This window comes from Papio anubis, chromosome 5 (genome assembly GCF_008728515.1).
Source record: "Papio anubis isolate 15944 chromosome 5, Panubis1.0, whole genome shotgun sequence".
NCBI lineage: Eukaryota > Metazoa > Chordata > Mammalia > Primates > Cercopithecidae > Papio > Papio anubis.
The window spans coordinates 110737488-110755276 of record NC_044980.1 but is presented as its reverse complement, the minus strand read 5'-3'; the positions used below and the strand labels follow the sequence as shown (position 1 = coordinate 110755276).

The 17789-nt window shown below is 37.2% G+C and overlaps 1 pseudogene; it reads left to right on the top strand.

Moving 5' to 3' along the window:
• The first annotated feature begins 10199 nt into the window (after nt 1–10199).
• Nucleotides 10200–11920, top strand: LOC110743400 (annotated as a pseudogene).
• The last annotated feature ends 5869 nt before the right edge of the window (nt 11921–17789 follow it).

Sequence of the window (17789 nt, the reverse complement as noted above, 5' to 3'; positions counted from 1 at the left end):
TCACATAAATAATTTATATTTTTGTGTGCCTTTAAGGCTTAGTTGTGGAATGTCAGTAAACAGATGGGTTAAACAAATTATGGCATATGAATATTTGGAATGCTCTGCAGTACCTGAAAACGTTAGGCAGATTGAGTTCATGGACATGAGAATTTCTGATATACATTTTATGTTAATGCTTATAAAATAAATATGTATTTATATTTTACCTAATCAATTAATGCATAATTTCAAAAGCAACATAGCATGGTGGTTAAGACTACAAGCTCTGGAGCAATATTGCCTGTGCTTAAAATCATCAATTACTGTATAAATTGGGACAATGTACTTTGTGTGCCTGTTTCTCTCTATATAAAGGGTCAATTATAATGTCTCATACCTTATATGGTTACAATCAGGATTAAACAATTTAATATAATTGTTTAAAGCCATGCTCAATACATAGAAATAAAATATACTGGTTATTATGAACTAAATTAGATGAAAATGATGATAAATATGGCATTCAAAAGGAATCTTACAAATAGGCAAAAAAAAAAAAATTCAACCAAAAAAAGATGATATTACTGGCCTTGACTTAAACTAAGGCAATATGTAACCTCAAAAGACTATAGAGCGATGAATTTAGGACTCTGAGAAGTGAAGTGAACCCCAAGTAGTATATAAAAGCCAGATTGTTATTCAAGTATTAGGAAACCAAATCATAATTCTGAACTAGGAAAGCAAATATAGCACTATAAACTTTACTTATTATATGCTTACAATAAATTCTGGGAAGATTTGAGAAAGGTACAGACATTAAGATAGCAAATACCATGTGTTTAGCACTCAGTTCTATCCTGTCAAATGTTATCATTTTGCCATTTGCTCCCAAATCTACTTCTACTTTTACAGATACAGTGGAAGGCACTTGTTTCTCTTCTTTCATCTCATTCTGCTTATTCTCTGTTCATGGATGGGGGTTTGTATGTGCCTGAATTTGATGTTTATATTTATTATGCATGTTTTAATAACTTATTCAGAAAAGTTTTATTAATATATAGATATTGCACATTTAAACTATACATAAAAAGAAAATTGCAATTTTCCTTGCTTCAGTTTCTACCAAGCCCCTCCTGTGATATATATCAAATAAATTAGTGAGAATATATCAAAGGTACATTTCAATGTAGTTTGTCAAAAATGAGTTTTATTATTCTAGAGCTCTTGTTGGGTACTCTTGTTCAGATTGAGAATATAAAAAGGTCAAGGGAGTGGAGGAAAAAAACATTAATGAAATTCTTCGGTGAGAAGCATATTTGGAAGCATCCAATGATGATCTCCCATTTTAAGGGGAATGAATGCTGTTTTCCTTCAGCACGACTCCAGAGAGAAGTATCATGGGATCACTGGGGAAGTTTGAGATGTTTTCCTTGAGTTTGAACTAACCATTGACTATGATCTGACACATGCCTTAAGAACATGAAGATAAGGCAGAAAGGAAGAGAGGAGGGCCATGTTTAAGAAGTCACTACATTTTCCATGGGCCAGAAAGTTAAGAATTGTTAAGGCTCTGAAACTTTATCCTACTTGCAAGCTAACAAGTTAGACTGTCCCAGTTTTAGAAATACTGACAGGAGACACAAGCCTTCCGAGTCAGAAACAAAAGATGATTATTTAGTCACAGAAACAGCAGTAGCAATGGCCAGGCATGGTGGCTCAAGCCTATAATCCCAGCACTTTGGGAGGCCAAGGCAGGTGGATCACCCGAGGTCAGGAGTTTGAGACCAGCCTGGCCAACAGGGTAAAATCCTGTTTCTACTAAAAATACAAAAATTAGCCAGGTGTGGTAGCAGAGCACCTGTATTCCCAGCTACTCGGAAGGCTGAGGCAGGAGGATCGCTTGAACCCGGGAGGCAGAGGTTGCAGGGAGCCAAGATCACACTGCTTGCACTCCAGCCTGGGCAACAGAAGGAGATTCTGTCTCAAAAAAAAAATTTAAAAAAAAAAAGGAAAAAAAGTAAAGAAATAGCCCTAGCCAGATAATCAGCATTTGCAGTAGAAGTGGAAGCCCAGCTTTGCACAGAGTTATATAAAGTAGACCAAGTGAGACTTGAACACACAGTGGCATGTACTACAGGAGAGGAATTCTGAGCTTAGGAAACACATGTCTTTTATAATAAGCAATAGTAGTTTGTATGAGCTTTGCATTTGCATCAGAGGGAAATATTATCTCTATTATACTGAACAGTAAACAAAACAGTCTATTCTAGAGATTTTCCTTTTATTATTATTGAGATGCAGTCTTGCTCTGTCACCCAGGCTGGAGTGTGGTGGCGTGATCTCAGCTCACTGCAACCTCCGCTTCCCAGGTTTAAGCAATTCTCCTGCCTCAGCCTCCCAAGTAGCAGGGATTACAGGCACCCGCAATCATTTCTGGCTAATTTTTATATTTTTAGTAGAGATGGGGTTTCACCATGTTGGCCAGACTGGTCTGGAACTACTGACCTCAAGTGATCTGCCTGCCCTGGCCTCTCAAAGTGCTGGGATGACAGGTGTGAGCCACTGCACCCAGCCTGAAATTTTCCATCTTCTCAGATTGTTCCCTGTACACACATCTTGAAAAGAGAGTCTAGCACAAACGCAGACAGTGCCTCTGCCCAAAAGACATAGAAGTAGAAAAGATTCATGGAGAATTGTTTCCCAACACAGATATGGAGGACTTGAGGGACAAAGTCATCCTGGAGTCATTTTATGTCCAGCTAAATGGAGAACATCTGGAAATAAAAATGGGTGGTTAATGATTGAGCACCAGGAGCTGAGGTGGGAAGCTATCAGCAAAAGGGAAGGCATAATGTTGTTCACAGGAGTTGAAGGCCAAAGGAACCTAGAAAATTTTTCTAAACAATGTATTTTCTGGTCGCTAAAGATGTCATAAAAGGGATGGCATTTAAATTCGAGATCATTTAATCCGAGATTGAAGGTATGAAGGTATTCATTTGGAAGGAAGTATAAAAATCACAAATAGAAAATAAATCCAAAGTATGATTTAGGAAATAGGAGTCTAATGTTGCTGAAAGACAACTGTAATAATTTTATTTTGGTGACTGTTACTATTCATTTCTTAAAATGCTGCATTTTTTTTTCTCTCACTGGTTATGTAGTAACTTGCAAATGGACAGCAATGCCGCCTTCGGTTGATGGATGTAATATTCATTTCATTGAAGGAAAAGGAATAGGATCCTCAAAGAACTAAGCTAAACACAATCCACAACTGCAAAGACAGTTAACATCTCCATTGCCTAAAAGAACAAGCCTCAAATATAAATCTACTTGGGGTTTCAAAAATTGGCACAAGACCAAGAAAGATAAGAAATTTGAAAGCAAAGTTTTCATAAAAACTAGGCAAATTATAAATTGTTTTATTATGGCTTTAGGTTCTAGAAGAATGTAATTGTGAATTTCCTATAGTTGCTTTCTGTCCCTTACTCATAACTATTCAAATGCAACTTATTTTCATGAGTGATAATAGATTCCTATCTAACATAACATGTCTTGCTCTGACATTTACAAACACACAGCTGCGGGAACAGATAAATCCGGCACAATGTTTATTTTCTAAGTGTGTGAAAGGAAATGGGATGCTTCTGCTTAATAAAGCTCACATAGCATTAAACATTTAAACATCATAAGAAATCTGTCCCTAAGAGGAAAAAAAAGTGATAGCATAATCTGAAATGTCCATTTCCTTATCTAACATTATGTTATATTATTGTCTCATGCAATATAACATATCCAGTAGCTTAGAATCAGGTAACATTAAATTGCATTTTCTTCAATTCATATATTTGGCAAATGAGAAAAGGACTCCTAATATATGCATAACATTCAAAACTTCTATTAAAAATTCAGATAAAGAATGAAATAATTTCGCTCTTATCAAATAGTCCAAGAAAGACTTATCATATTTGTCTTTAAAAAATGTAACTATTAGATATTTCCAGTGATAAACCACCCCAGAAGTTAAAAAATCTCCTGAGGATTACATTAAACAGCCAGCTACTTTCTCCACTGTGTTTTTCACTCTTTCTTCACCCAATTTTCATCATTTTCAATTACACCATTTCCACTGCACACACAACTACCTAGACCTTGACTTAGCAAATGATAAATATATAGTGAGGAATACATTCATTCAAGGAATAAAAGACACCATTGTCCACACACAAAAACAGCTGGTTTTTTTTTTTTTTTTTTTTCAATGTGTAATTAAAACACAATTCTTCCCTAGGCTTACCTTAACAGTGCACGCACTCATATTCTAGGCTATCTCTGAGACTACATTACTTAAAGATCAATTGTTTTCAAAAAGAGGTAGGGAGACAATTTTGTCTCCTAGGGGACTTCTGGCAACGTCTGGAGATATTTGTGATTGTCATAACTTTGGGATAAGGATTGCTGCTGGTGCCTAGTGGGTAGAACCCAGGGATGCTACTAGACATTCTCTAGCACACAGGGCAGCCCCCAACAACGAAGAATTATCAGGCCCAAAATGTCAATAGTGCTGAGGTTTTGAAGATTTGACCTAGATTAATATGTCAACCCCACATTATCCTGAACTTTTCTTCACATCTTTCCTTTGAGAAGATTTTTGCATCCTGTAATAGAATTTTCTTCTAAAGCATCAGTTGCCTATTCTTGTAATAGTCAACTATTTTATGTCAACTAATTTATGTCAACCATTCAAACTCCTGTAACTTGTTTTTACATACAAGTTGTCTTTCTTTATTCGTTATCTCCAGTTTAATATAGTGCAAAGAGACTAAACTGACAGCCCCTCTGTTTGCTAACCATGTAACCAGCTATATTAGTCTGCTTGGGCTGCCATAACAAAATATCACAGATAGTCTGGCTTAAACAACAGAAATATTTTCTCATGGTTCTACAGGCTAGAAGTCCATGCTCGATACGTTGACCAACTCAGTTTCTGGCGAGGGTCTTCCTGATGGTTTAACAAACGTCTTCGCTGTATCCTCATGTGGCCTTCCTCCCTCTGTGCTCACACAGAGAGAACGAGAACTGTGGTAGTTCATCCTCCTCTTATAAGGAGGCCAGTTCTATTGGATTAAGGCATCACCTTTTTGACATCATTTAAATTTAATTACCTCCATAAAGGCCCTATCTTCAAATACAGTCATTTTAGGGATTAGAGCTTTAACATATGGATTTAGGCAAGGGACAGAATTCAGTCCACAGAACCAACCTTTGTGGTCTGTAGCAGCTTACTTCTTTCCAGAATATTCCATGAACAACAACAATAACGAACAACGCCGGGAAGGTGATGACACCGGTGACAGACCATTTTCTGAGCTTATGTACACTCTGCTCTGGAGGATGTTATTAAAAACCCCTCTGTTAAACTCTCAGGTAAAATTTATGATATGCCTATGTAGAGTCAAACTACTTCATCTTACCAAAGAACGCCTAAAGAATAAAAAAAAATCAGGAAATTTAGGGTGGGACATTCATGTTCAAGGGGTTTCAGTAGCACTCATTCTGAGAAAAAATATAACAGTTAACTACCTAGATTTCTCCTGAACTCTTTTTTATTCCTGAATCTGTCTGGATGCTTACCCTAGCTTGTGACAGCTGTCACTTACGTGATGTAGTGAACACTGTGCTATGTTCAGGCCCCGTTTTCAGGAGTCCCAAGATTGTTCTCTCTAGTGTAGAAAGTGCTCTCAGCTAAGCCTTTGATGCCCAAGCCCACCCCGAGACTCCACAGCTAATGTTATGGTGCCTCCTTGGAGCAGCCTTCATACAAAGACTGTTCAAGTGTGTAAGAGTCTGATCCCAAATCTGGGCAACTTGGAGGGGAAATCCAAGCATCAAGTTCCTCATGAAGGAGGCTGAGGTTTTGGTATTCCTGCACTGGAGCCCAGCTTCTTCCTCCACATGATCCACCTTCATTCCCTTCCTGGGACATTTCCTAATAAACTTTATGCATACTAATCTTTATTTCAGAGCCTGTGTCTCTGGGAACTGACCCGAAGCATCAGATTTGTTAGGTCGCCTCACTCTTATATTGTAAGGAGCATATATTTTGTACAATAGTACCTATTATATATAAAAATAGGGAGTGCTCATGACAGTGAAGATAAAATTGGGATTTAGACCTTTGTTGTTAAATAAAACGTGTTCAGCCCAAATAAGTGCTTTCATTTCTTTCTATGTGCTAAGGATTTTAATAGAAGACTATATTTATTCCACTTCCTAACACAAATTCAATGTGCTGATGATTATTTGCTTGTTGGATACAAATGTGGAAGGGTATAATTTTGCGAACAGTTATTCTTTTTTTCTCTTTCTCTCATTTGTTTTTGACAGGGCTTAGATTGATAGACTACTAAGCTAATTTATAGGTCTTGCTGTCTGAGATAGGTCTCCATTTCATTATCAGTGCTGTCTCAGGTGTAGAACCGAAATCACTGTGTATTCAATTAGTTATTGAATCTTGACACACCAGGTGCAGGGGTCACTCCACGAAACAGTTGCTTTTGAGTAAGAAAACACATTCAGAAAGAGGTTTAAAGAAACTTGGCATTGTTGAGCTGTTTCATGATAGATTACCTGAAATGGCCCCTGTTCAACATCAGAGCTGGGCTGCTTTGACAGTAGGTAAGAGGATAAATCAATGTGTTTGGCAGTGTTATAAACAAATTAATATGAAAAAGGAAGAAAAATTGGGCTTTCAAGAAACTTCCAGAAGTACTCTCCAGATTTAGATAAAACAGCCTCCATGTTGTGAAGTCCTCCAGATTTAGGAACAGAATAATTCAGTTTTAAATAATGCAGAACCTTCCTGCAACGTTGCCCTTGCCCTGTCATGTCTTAATTTGACTGCTCATTAAAAATTAGCAGGTAAAGGGGGAAATATGCACAAAACCCCAAATATTTCATTATTCAAACTTTAATTATCATGAAAATGTCAAACACACATCATGGGAAATGGGGGGGGCAGTTAGGGAGAGGAGAGCAATGTTCTGTTTTTCTTGCCCTTTATTATCAGAATTAATAGCTACTGGTAAAGTCTAAATGGACAAAATAGAATGAAACCTATTTCAAAATCCTTCTATCTTCAGTTTTTACAAAAATCCACCTAGCACAGTGCCAGGCTCTGATGAAGTGCTCCATAAATGTTGATTAGAGGAAGCAATCTATGAAGTCCTTGATCCATATTTAAAAGCACAAATTAAACTTACCATTCAGCATAAAACATACTAACTTTGTGGACAAATCCACAGAGCAGGGAAGGTTTATTATAAAACATGGGTCCCTCTAACTCCTTCAGCTGCCCTAATCTGCCCTCTGTCAGACAAAACGGGGATAGATGAGGGAAGGAGAGAAGAGCAAGGCAGTTGCTGCTGACTCTACCTCCACCCTCTCCCCCACCCTTCTTTCACTACCATCTGGGGAAACAGGTGAAAATTAGGTAAGTCACCTGGTGACACCAGTTTCCATTGTTCTTTTACAAAGAAAGCTAACCACCACTCCACATGCCTGCCTGCTCCAGCAGCTCAATCAACTCCTCGATGTGCTTTGAAGGCTTTGTCACAGGAGCCTGTCATTATCAAGATTCCACTCCTCTGACTGTACAGTCTTTGTGCACATGCTAAGTAATTGATCTTCTCACCTTCCTTCATTCTCCTGCATCAAAGGAGGGTAATATTGTTTAGGCTCGCTTCTCAAAAGTCATGAATCCCCTTTGGGAAATCTTCAGACCATGTCCACACAGATTGTATTCCTAGGAAAACAGCAATACCATCCTCCGGTTCTTTCTATGAACAGTAGTAACTCTTTGTTTTAATTATCATGTGGGAAAACAAAGATGTTTTAAAATATCATTGCTGGTTTATTTCTAACAGGTTATCCCCATCTCTCAGTGATATCCATGCATTTCCATGTCTGTAAAATATTTTCTCATTAGACCACAGTGTCCAGAAATACACTTGTGTAATAGAAGTTAGACTACACTCTGTGCAAGTTGTTTTCTTCCATTCTACTTGGACCAAAATCAACAAGTAGATTTGACTATTTACCTGTAAATATGCCCCCTCTCCTGTGCTTTAGGTTTTCAAAAATTGGTATCTCATGCTAAAAATTTGCCCATTTACTTTGTGGAAAATGCCTATTTTCTCACTTGCTCCTTTGTGTTCCATCAAAATTTGCACTTAGTCCTCCTGTAACATCAAATGTAGGATATTAGACAAAGAAGTTGAGACCATTTTAACGCATTAGAATATGCCCTTGAAACCTTACAATAAAATACTTATCTCCACAATCACCTGTGCTATATTCTAATTTAAGGCATTATTAAAGTATTATTAAAGTCCAAACCAAAGAAATTAACATAATTGTGTGAAAAACTTTAAGTAAAAGTTTTACTTTTGCTCTCTGCTTGTAGTATTCAAATAATATCCTTCATCTCAAATTTCCCCAAATCATACATTTGTCCTATTTTATTTTGTGTCTGAAAAACTTGAAGTATTTTGACATTTTATTGCAGACCTAAAGGATGAAGTTTCATGGCCTGTAACCTCAAATTATTGCCAGACTTTTTAAGATGTCATTCTCTGTAAATGTTCGTATACATAAAAGCAAATAGAGTTTTATGGAGGAAGTATTACTTCTCCAAGCTAGCTTCTTACCTTTTTAAAATATACCTCATTTAAAATGCATGTTTTACAAAACTTGTGAGACTAACTTGTGAGACAGAACACATGAGAGGAACTACCACATTTATGAATATAAGTAAAAAATTATTATGCCCGTAATCCCAGCACTTTGGAAGGCCGAGCCGGGCGGATCATGAAGTTAGGAGATTGAGACCATCCTGGCTAACACGGTGAAACCCCATCTCTACTAAAAATACAAAAAATGAGCCGGGCGTGGTGGCAGGCACCTGTAGTCCCAACTACTCAGGAGGATGAGGCAGGAGAATGGCATGAACCCGGGAGGTGGAGCTTGCAGTGAGCCAAGATTGTGCCACTTCACTCCAGCCTGGGCAACAGAGCGAGACTCCTTCTTAAAAAAAAAATAAATAAATTAAATAATGACAAACTGTTTGAAACACTGAATTCTGGCTAGAAACCTAGATAACCCAAACTTTGAATCTAGTTTGGGTTTCAGATAGGATAAATAATTGTCCGAATTTGCCCAGGATTATTCCATTTTTAAAACTGATAATCACATCCTGGGAAGCCCTTAATTCTGGCAAAAACTCAGTCCTGGACTGTTGGTCATCTTTTTTCCGGAAGAGCATACAAAATATCACCAACAATGTATATACCATAGGTTTTTAATCACCTACTTTGAGATCACTAGAATAAAATAATCAATATGGATAAAATAGGCAAACCATTTGAGACCTTCTATAACAAAATATTGTACAGCTTGATTACTCGTAAATGTCTATGGTAGACAAGGATCTCAGACTTCAACTTGGAGATTATTTGTCACATGTTTTTGTGAGTGGATACTGTTTCAATTGGCAACATGCGTATATATATATATATACACACACAGACAAAAGCAGGAAAAAGGAATTAAAAATTCACAAATTTAAGGAGTGTTTGGGATCTAAACAGCAGTGTGAACACAAAATGAATATGATATTTGGGGACAGCACTGAAGCCAACAATGATTTTAAAGTGGAAAGAGTATTTAGTTACAAAACTGAGACCTGTGCAATGTGCATGCTAAACACAAAGTTTTATTCCTAAATTAAATCTTGGAAGTGGAATGCCTTAAATATTTCTGAATTAATATAACTAGAGTCTACTAAGACCTGCTTAGCATTTTCAGAATGAAATTCTCTTTTTAAAGAAAAGATACAAATTGTTCTGGTGCCAGGTGGCATGGAGTGGAGCATTAAGGATGTGCTCCCCAAGGACCTGGAACTGGAAACAATGGGCTATATAATTTGGATAGGGATTTGAGGAAAGTTACTCCCAGTTTTCAACAACACTTTTATATGAGCGTCTGTGGAAAGTTGCTTATAGTTTATTCTGAGCTCACGTAGAGATCAATAATGGAGACCCATTTTAGCTACTAGAGCAAACTGTCTAACAGACATCTAATAGTTTCCTATTTTGCTATTGTCTAAGAAAAAATTTCATTTTTTTTTTTTTTTTTTTTTAGTTTTCTCAAACTTCCTACTAATCCCTGCCATCTACTTTACCAGATAGTCTTGCTTTATATTTTTTTCAGAAAATGGTCATCAATTCTGTAAATTCTCAACCCCCAACAAAGTTTCCTACAGTAACACACATTTTTCTTCATTCTCATGTTACAGTGAAGGAGGTTCCCCTATCCCTTCTAAGACCACTCAACAAAATCTGGGGGATCCATCACCTCTCCACAGCTCAGGGAAATCAGACCACTCAATTTCCCTCTCATACCTTCCTGCTTCCTTCATTAGTATCTTATTCTCAAATTTTTCATTGATGGAAAAAGAGCCCATCATTCATTATAAATACGTTATCTTTAATAAACCAAGCCTATCACTCTTTCTGCCTCTTCAAAGCAAATGCTTTAAGAAGGTTCCCTTATAACTAAAATAAATTCCGTATTAAACCATATTTTCTGTATTGAGTCATATATCAGTAACATAATGGTAAAAGGAAACACATTCATTTGAAAATTTAGAAGCATACTTCTAAACAGCTATGGTTGTACACACATAGAAATTTTAGTGAAAATTAGAAAATATTTAAAAGCAAAAGAAATATTACATGTAAAAAGCTGAGAGGCAAATAAAACATTAATTTGAAGAATTTTTATGGTCTGAAAAGTGTATATTACAATAAAATACTGATTATTATTTGCATATTGAGCAAAGAATAGGTTTCACATAATTCAAAAAGGACACAGAAAATAAAAAACTGGAAGAGTGAATCAGTAGCTGCAACACTAGAAAGATGGCGGAGGAAGAGCAAAGAAAAATCCCTTCCGTTCCAGAAAATCTCCTGAAAAAAGAGAAAAGCTTATCAAGTCCCCAAAGCCACCCAGGCAAAGCAGACACTTTTGGCAAAAAAAGGAGCGGAAGAAAGGAAAAGGACTCAGGTTTAAGCTACTGAAATCATTCCTACATGATTCCTAGCAGCAGAAACGTGACAAGGTGAGTCTCAGATGACTAGATGTGAAACCTCATCCTTGGAATTGCCAGATAAACATTCCTTGGCCTTTGTTGTACGCATCAAAAGGATTGATGGCATGAGTTTACTAGTGCAGAGAACCATTGCAAGACTTCACCTAAAGAAAATTTTTAGTGGTGTCTTTGTAAAAGTCACCCCACCACCCGCCCGGCTGCCCCACAGAACCTAAAAATGCTGAGTATAGTGGAACCTTATGTGACCTGGGGATTTCCAAATCTGAAGTCTGTCTGGTAACTCATTTTGAAATGTGGACAAGCCAAGGTCAATAATAAGACCATCCCTCTGACAGATAACACAGTGATTGAGGAATATCTGGGGAATGTTGGTGTCATTGGCTTGGAAGACCTCATTCATGAAACTGCCTTCCCAGGAAAGCATTTCCAGGACATCTCATGGTTCTTGCACCCTTTCCGCCTCTCAGTGGCCCTTCATGCTACCAAAACTAGAGTGGGCTTCCTCAGGGAGATGGGCATACCTGGCTATCGGGGTGAACGCATCAATCAGCTCATCCACCAGCTGAAACCAGGTGCCAAACTGCAGCAAATTTTTATGAATTAAATGGAAGCATGTGTTTTTGCTTTTTGGGGAATTTTTATCAAGTATCTTCAGAGAAGATTATTTCCTGCTTTATCTTCAAAAACTGGAAAGGAAGGGTCAAAGAAAAGACAGTAGCTGGCCAAGCGCAGTGGCTCACACCTGTAATCTGAGAACTTTGGGAGGCTGAGGCAGGTGCAGCACCTGAGGTCGGGAGTTCAAGACCAGCCTGACCTTGAAGAAACCATGTCTCTACTAAAAATACAAAAATTAGCCAGGCATGGTGGCATGGTGGCGCATGCCTGTAATCCCAGCTACTCAGGAGGCTGAGGCAGGAGAATTGCTTGAACCCAGGAGGCAGAGGTTGCAGTTAAGCCGAGATCGCCCCATTGCATTCCATCCTGGGCAACAAGAGTGAAACTCTGTCTCAAAATAAATAAATAAATAAATAAATAAATAAATAAATAAATAGATGGAAAGAAAGAAAGAAAGACAAGAGCTTATGTTCACGGCAAGCACCTCTCATCACCATCCAGTTCCAAGGAAACATTCCAGCGTTTTCTACACTGGCTGCCACCTCGTCTGAAATCAGCACATTCCATGGAGGAAGGAGTCCTGCTTTGCTGCATCATCTATCCCAGGGTTTAATGTTGGTAAAATGAGTAACTCTAGCATTTGTACAAGGCTCCCTAAGACTCCTGCAGCAGTCAACCAAGCCCAGGGACATAACTGAATCTGGAGATGCCTGGGGCCTTGTTTTGGAAAGACTTGATATACACATAGGAAGACACAAAAATAAATGTTCACTTGTCACTAAAAAAAAAAAAAAAAAGTGGAAGAGTGGAGAAATAAAGACAACTAAATGGAACAAAGTGAAGCTATATTAGAGATTACTAGAATAGAAACTGATTTTTTTAAGAAACACTTTAAAATATAAAAATATCAGCAAGATTGATTAAAAAAGAAAAAAGTATAAAAATCAGAAGCAACTTATTTATCAGCAGAGCATTGGATAAATTAGGCTATATTCAGTCAATAGCATACTATTCAGTTATTACAAATGAATTACTAGTATATTTATCAAGAGATGTAAATTTCAAAAACAGAGTACAGAAGGACACTTTAAAAACTTTCAAAAACATGCAAAAAAAAATGTTTGTACCCATAAACATATTGGTATTCTTAAAACATGGTAAAAATCTTAAAACATCCATGAAATAAAAGATCAGGAGTGGTTTCTTCTCCACAAACAGGAAATGGAATGGAGTTGGGAACAGATACACAAGAGAAGGAGGCAAGCAAAGAAAGGAAGAGAAAAGAAATGGGAAATGATCTGTAGCATGTACAGCAAGGTGTTAAAAATTAAAGCTATGTGGCATGCGCCCTAGATTTAATTATATTATTGTTTATATTTTTGTCTAAGCTTATCTACTTACTGGTTCTTCTGCCTCAGCTGCTATGTACTCTTTAACCCACTGAAATCTAACTTCTCGCCTTCCCCATTCCTCTGAGATGCTCTCAACATGGTAAAATGTGATCATCTTTTATTATTTCAGTAGCTTTTGGGGTACATGTGGTTTTCAGTTACATGGGTGAGTTGTATAGTGGTCAAGTCTGAGATTTTAGTTCACCAGTCACCTCAGTAGTGTACATTGTACACAATACGTAGTTCTGTATCCCTCACCCTCCTTCCACCCTCTTCCTTTGAGTCCCCAGTGTCTTGCATATTCCTTTGTGAACCCAGAGCTTACTTTCCACTTGTATGAACATACAATATTTCATTTTCCATTCCTGAAATGAGATTTTCTTACTGCTAAATCTAAATGTGTTTAATGTATTCATTGTGGTAGGCAAAATAAAACTCTCCCAAATGTCAGTGTCGTAATCCTGAGCCTGCGAATGTGTTATTTTACATGGCAGAAGAAACTCTGAGATGTAATTAAGTTAAGGTGAGTCAGATGAGGAGATTACCTAGATTATTCAGGTGAGTTCTATCTAATTATATGAAACCTTCAAATTGCAAAACATTTTCCAACTATGGCTCAAAACAGAGAGGGAGATTTGACAACGAAAGAAGGATCAGACAGATGTAATGTTGCTGGTTTTGAAGACGCAAGAGCTGCCACAAGCCAAGGAATGTGTGCAACACCTAGAAGCTTAAAACAGCAAGGAGCCGGATTCTCCCCTGGAGTCTCCAGAAATGATCACAGCCCTACTGACTCCTAAATTTAGCTCATGAAGACCTTTGTTAGATGTCTGCTGTTCACAATTATATGAAAACAAATTTGGGTTTTGCTAAGCCACCAAGAGTGTAGTAATTTGTTATATCACCAATGAAACCCAAGTATACACTGCACCCTATTTGTAGTTGTGTGTGTGTGGGGGGGGGGGGGGTTTGTTTGTTTGTTTTGTTGTTTTGTTTTGTTTTTTCCTGAGATGGGGTCTCACTTCGTCACCCAGGCTTGAGTGCAATGGCATATCTCTGCTCACTGCAACCTCCACCTCCTGGGTTCAAGCAATTCTCCCACCTCAGCCTCCAGAGTAGCTGGGATTACAGGCACCCACCACCACGCTTGGCTAATTTTTGTATTTTTAGTAGAGATGGGGTTTCACCATGTTGGCCAGGCTGGTTTTAAACTCCTGACCTCAAATGATCTGTCCACCTTGGCCTCCCAAAGTTCTGGGATTACAGGCGTGAGCCACCGCTCCCGGCCCTATTTGTAGTCTTTTATCCTCCACCTCCTTCCTACCTCTTCTGCCTGAGTCCCCAAAGTCCATTGTATTATTCTAATGCCTTTGCATCCTCATAATTTAGCTGCCACTTACGAGTGAGAGCATATGATGTTTGCTCTTCAATTCCTGAGTTATTTCACTTAGGATAGTCTCCAATCTCATCCAGGTTGTGGCAAATTCCATTAATTCATTGCTTTTTTTTTTGTGACTGAGTAGCATTCCATCAGTATATATACCACAGTGTATCCATTTATTGATTGATGGGCATTTGGGTTGGTTCCACATTATTGCAATTGTGAATTGTGCTGCTATAAACGTGCCTGTGCAAGTATCTTTTTTGTATAATGACTTATTTTCCTCTGGGTAGATACCCAGTAGTGGGATTGCTGAATCAAATGGTAGTTTTACTTTTAGTTAAGAATTTCCACACTGTTTTCCATAGTGCTTGTACTAGTTTGCATTCCCACCAGCAGTGTAGAAGTGTTCCCTGTTCACTGTGTCCATGCCAACATCTACCAATTTGTGATTTTTTGATTATGGCCGTTCTTTCAGGAGTAAAGTGGTACACATTGTGGTTTTGATTTGCATTTCCCTGATCATTAGCGATACTGAGCATTTTTTTCATATGTTTGTTGGCCACTGGTATATATTCTTCTGAGAAATGTCTATTAATGTCCTTAGCCCACTTTTTGATGGAATTTTGTTTGTTCCTTGCTAGTTTGAGTTCATTGTAGATTCTAGATAATAATCCTTTGTCAGATGTATAGATTGTGAAGATTTTTTCCCCACTCTGTAGTTGTCTGTTTACTCTGCTGACTGTTTCTTTTGCTGTGCAAAAGCTCTTTAGTTTAATTAAGTCCCAGCTATTTATCTTTGTTTTTATTGCGTTTGCTTTTGGGTTCTTGGTCATGAAATTTTTGTCTAAGCCAATGTCTAGAAGGCTCTTTTCCAAAGCTATCTTCTAGAATTTTTATAGTTTCAGATTTTAGATTTAAGTCCTTAATCCAACTTGAGTTGATTTTTGTAAGGCGAGACGATGCAATTTCATTCTCCTACATGTAGTTAGCCAATTATCCCAGAACTATTTGTTGAAAAGGGTGTCCTTTTCCCATCTTGTGTTTTCATTTGCTTTGTTGAAGATCAGTTGGGTGTAAGTATTTGGGTTTATTTCCTGGTTCTCTATTCTGTTCCATTGGTCTATGTGCCTATTTTTATACCAGTACCATGTTGTTTTGGTGACTATGACCTTATAATATAGTTTGAAATCAGGTAATGTGATTTTACTTAGTCTTGCTTTGGCTATGCGGGCTCATTTTTTGGTTCCATATGAATGTTAGAATTGCTTTTTTTCTAATTCTGTGAAGAATGATGGTGTATTTTAATGGGAATTGCATTGAATTTGTAGATTGCTTTTGGCAGTATGGTCATTTTCACAATATTAATTCTATCTATAAACACAGATGTGTTTCCATTTGTTTGTGTTGTCTATGATTTCTTTCAGCAGTATTTTGTAGTTTTCATTGTAGAGGTCTTTCACTTCCTTAGGTATATTCCTAAATATTTTATTTTCTTACAGCTATTGTAAAAGGGGTTGAGTTCTTGATTTGATTCTCAGCTTTGTCTCTGTTGGTGTGTAGAAGAGCTACTGATTTATGTATATTAATCTTGTACCCAGACACTTTGCTGAATTCTGTTATCAGTTCTAGGAACTTTCTGGAGGAGTCTTTAGGGTTTTCTATGCAAACAATCATGTCAACAAACAGTGACAGTTTGACTTCCTCTTTACTATTTGGATGCCCTTTATTTCTTTCTTTTTTCTGATTACTCTGGCTAGGACTTCTATGTTGAAGGAGAAGACATCCTTGTCTTGTTCCAGTCCTCAGAGTGAAAGATTCCAACTTTTCCCCATTCAGTATTATGTTGACTATGGGTCTGTCATAGATGACTTTTATCATATTGAGGTACATCTCTTGTATGCTGATTGTGCTGAGAGTTTTAACCATAAAGGGATGCTGGATTTTGTAGAATGCTTTTTCTGCATCTATTGAGATAATCATGTGATACTTGTTTTTAATACTACTTATATGGTGTATCATATTTCTTGACTTGTATATATTACACCATCCCTGCATCCCGGGTATGAAACCCACTTGATCATTGTGGATTATCTTTTTGACATGTTGTTGGATTTGGTTTGCTAGTATTTTGTTAAGGATTTTATCAACTATATTCATCAGGGATATTGGTCTGCAGTTTTCATTTTTGGTTATCTCCTTTCCTGGTTTTGGTATTAGGGTGATCCTGGCTTCATATAATTAATTAGGGAGGGATCCCTCTTTTTCCTGGTACCAAGTCTTCTTTGAATATCTGATAGAATTGTCTGGTCCTAGACTTGTTTTTGTTGGTAATTTTTTAAATTACCACTTCAATCTTACTGTTTGTTATTTGTCTGTTCAGGGTATCTACTTCTTCCTGATTTAAACTAGAAGGGTTGTATCTTTCCGGGAGTTTATCCATCTCTTCTAGGTTTTCTGGTTTATGCATGTAAAGGTATTCATAGTAGCCTTGAATGATCTTTTGCATTTCTGTGATATCAGTTACAACATCTCCCATTTCTTATTGAGCTTATTTGGATTTTCTCTCTTTTCTTGGTTAATCTTCCTGATGGTCTATCAATTTTATTTATCTTCTCAAAGAACCAGCTTTTTATTAATCTTTCATATTTTTTATTTGTTTCATTTAGTTCTACTCTGATCTTGGTTATTTCCTTTCTTCTGCTATGTTTGGGTTTGGTTTGTTCTTGTTTCTCCAGTTTCTTGAGGTGTAGCCTTAGATTGTCTGTCCACAGTCTTTCAGACTGTTTGATGCAGGTGTTTAGGGCTATGAACTTCCCTCTTATCATCACTTTTGCTTTCTCCCACAGGTTTTGATAGGTTGTGTCACTACTGTTCAGTTTGAAGAATTTGATTTTCATCTTGATTTCATTATTGACCCAATGATTATTCAGGAGCAGGTTATTTAATTTCCATGTATTTGCAAGGTTTTGAAGGTTGCTTTTGGAGTTGATTCCCAGTTTTATTCCACTGTGGTCTGAGAGAGTGCTAGATATAATTTCAATTTTCTTAAATTCACTGAGGCTCGTTTTGTGGCTTAATATATGGTCTATCTTGGAGAAAATTCCATGTGCTGTTTTTTGGTATTTTTTTGGTAATTTTGGTGTTTTTTTAGTAATTTTGGTAATTTTGGTGTTTTTTGTTGGAGAAAGTTCCATGTGCTGTTAAATAGAATGTATATTCTGCCGCTGTTGGATGTAATGTTTTGTATATA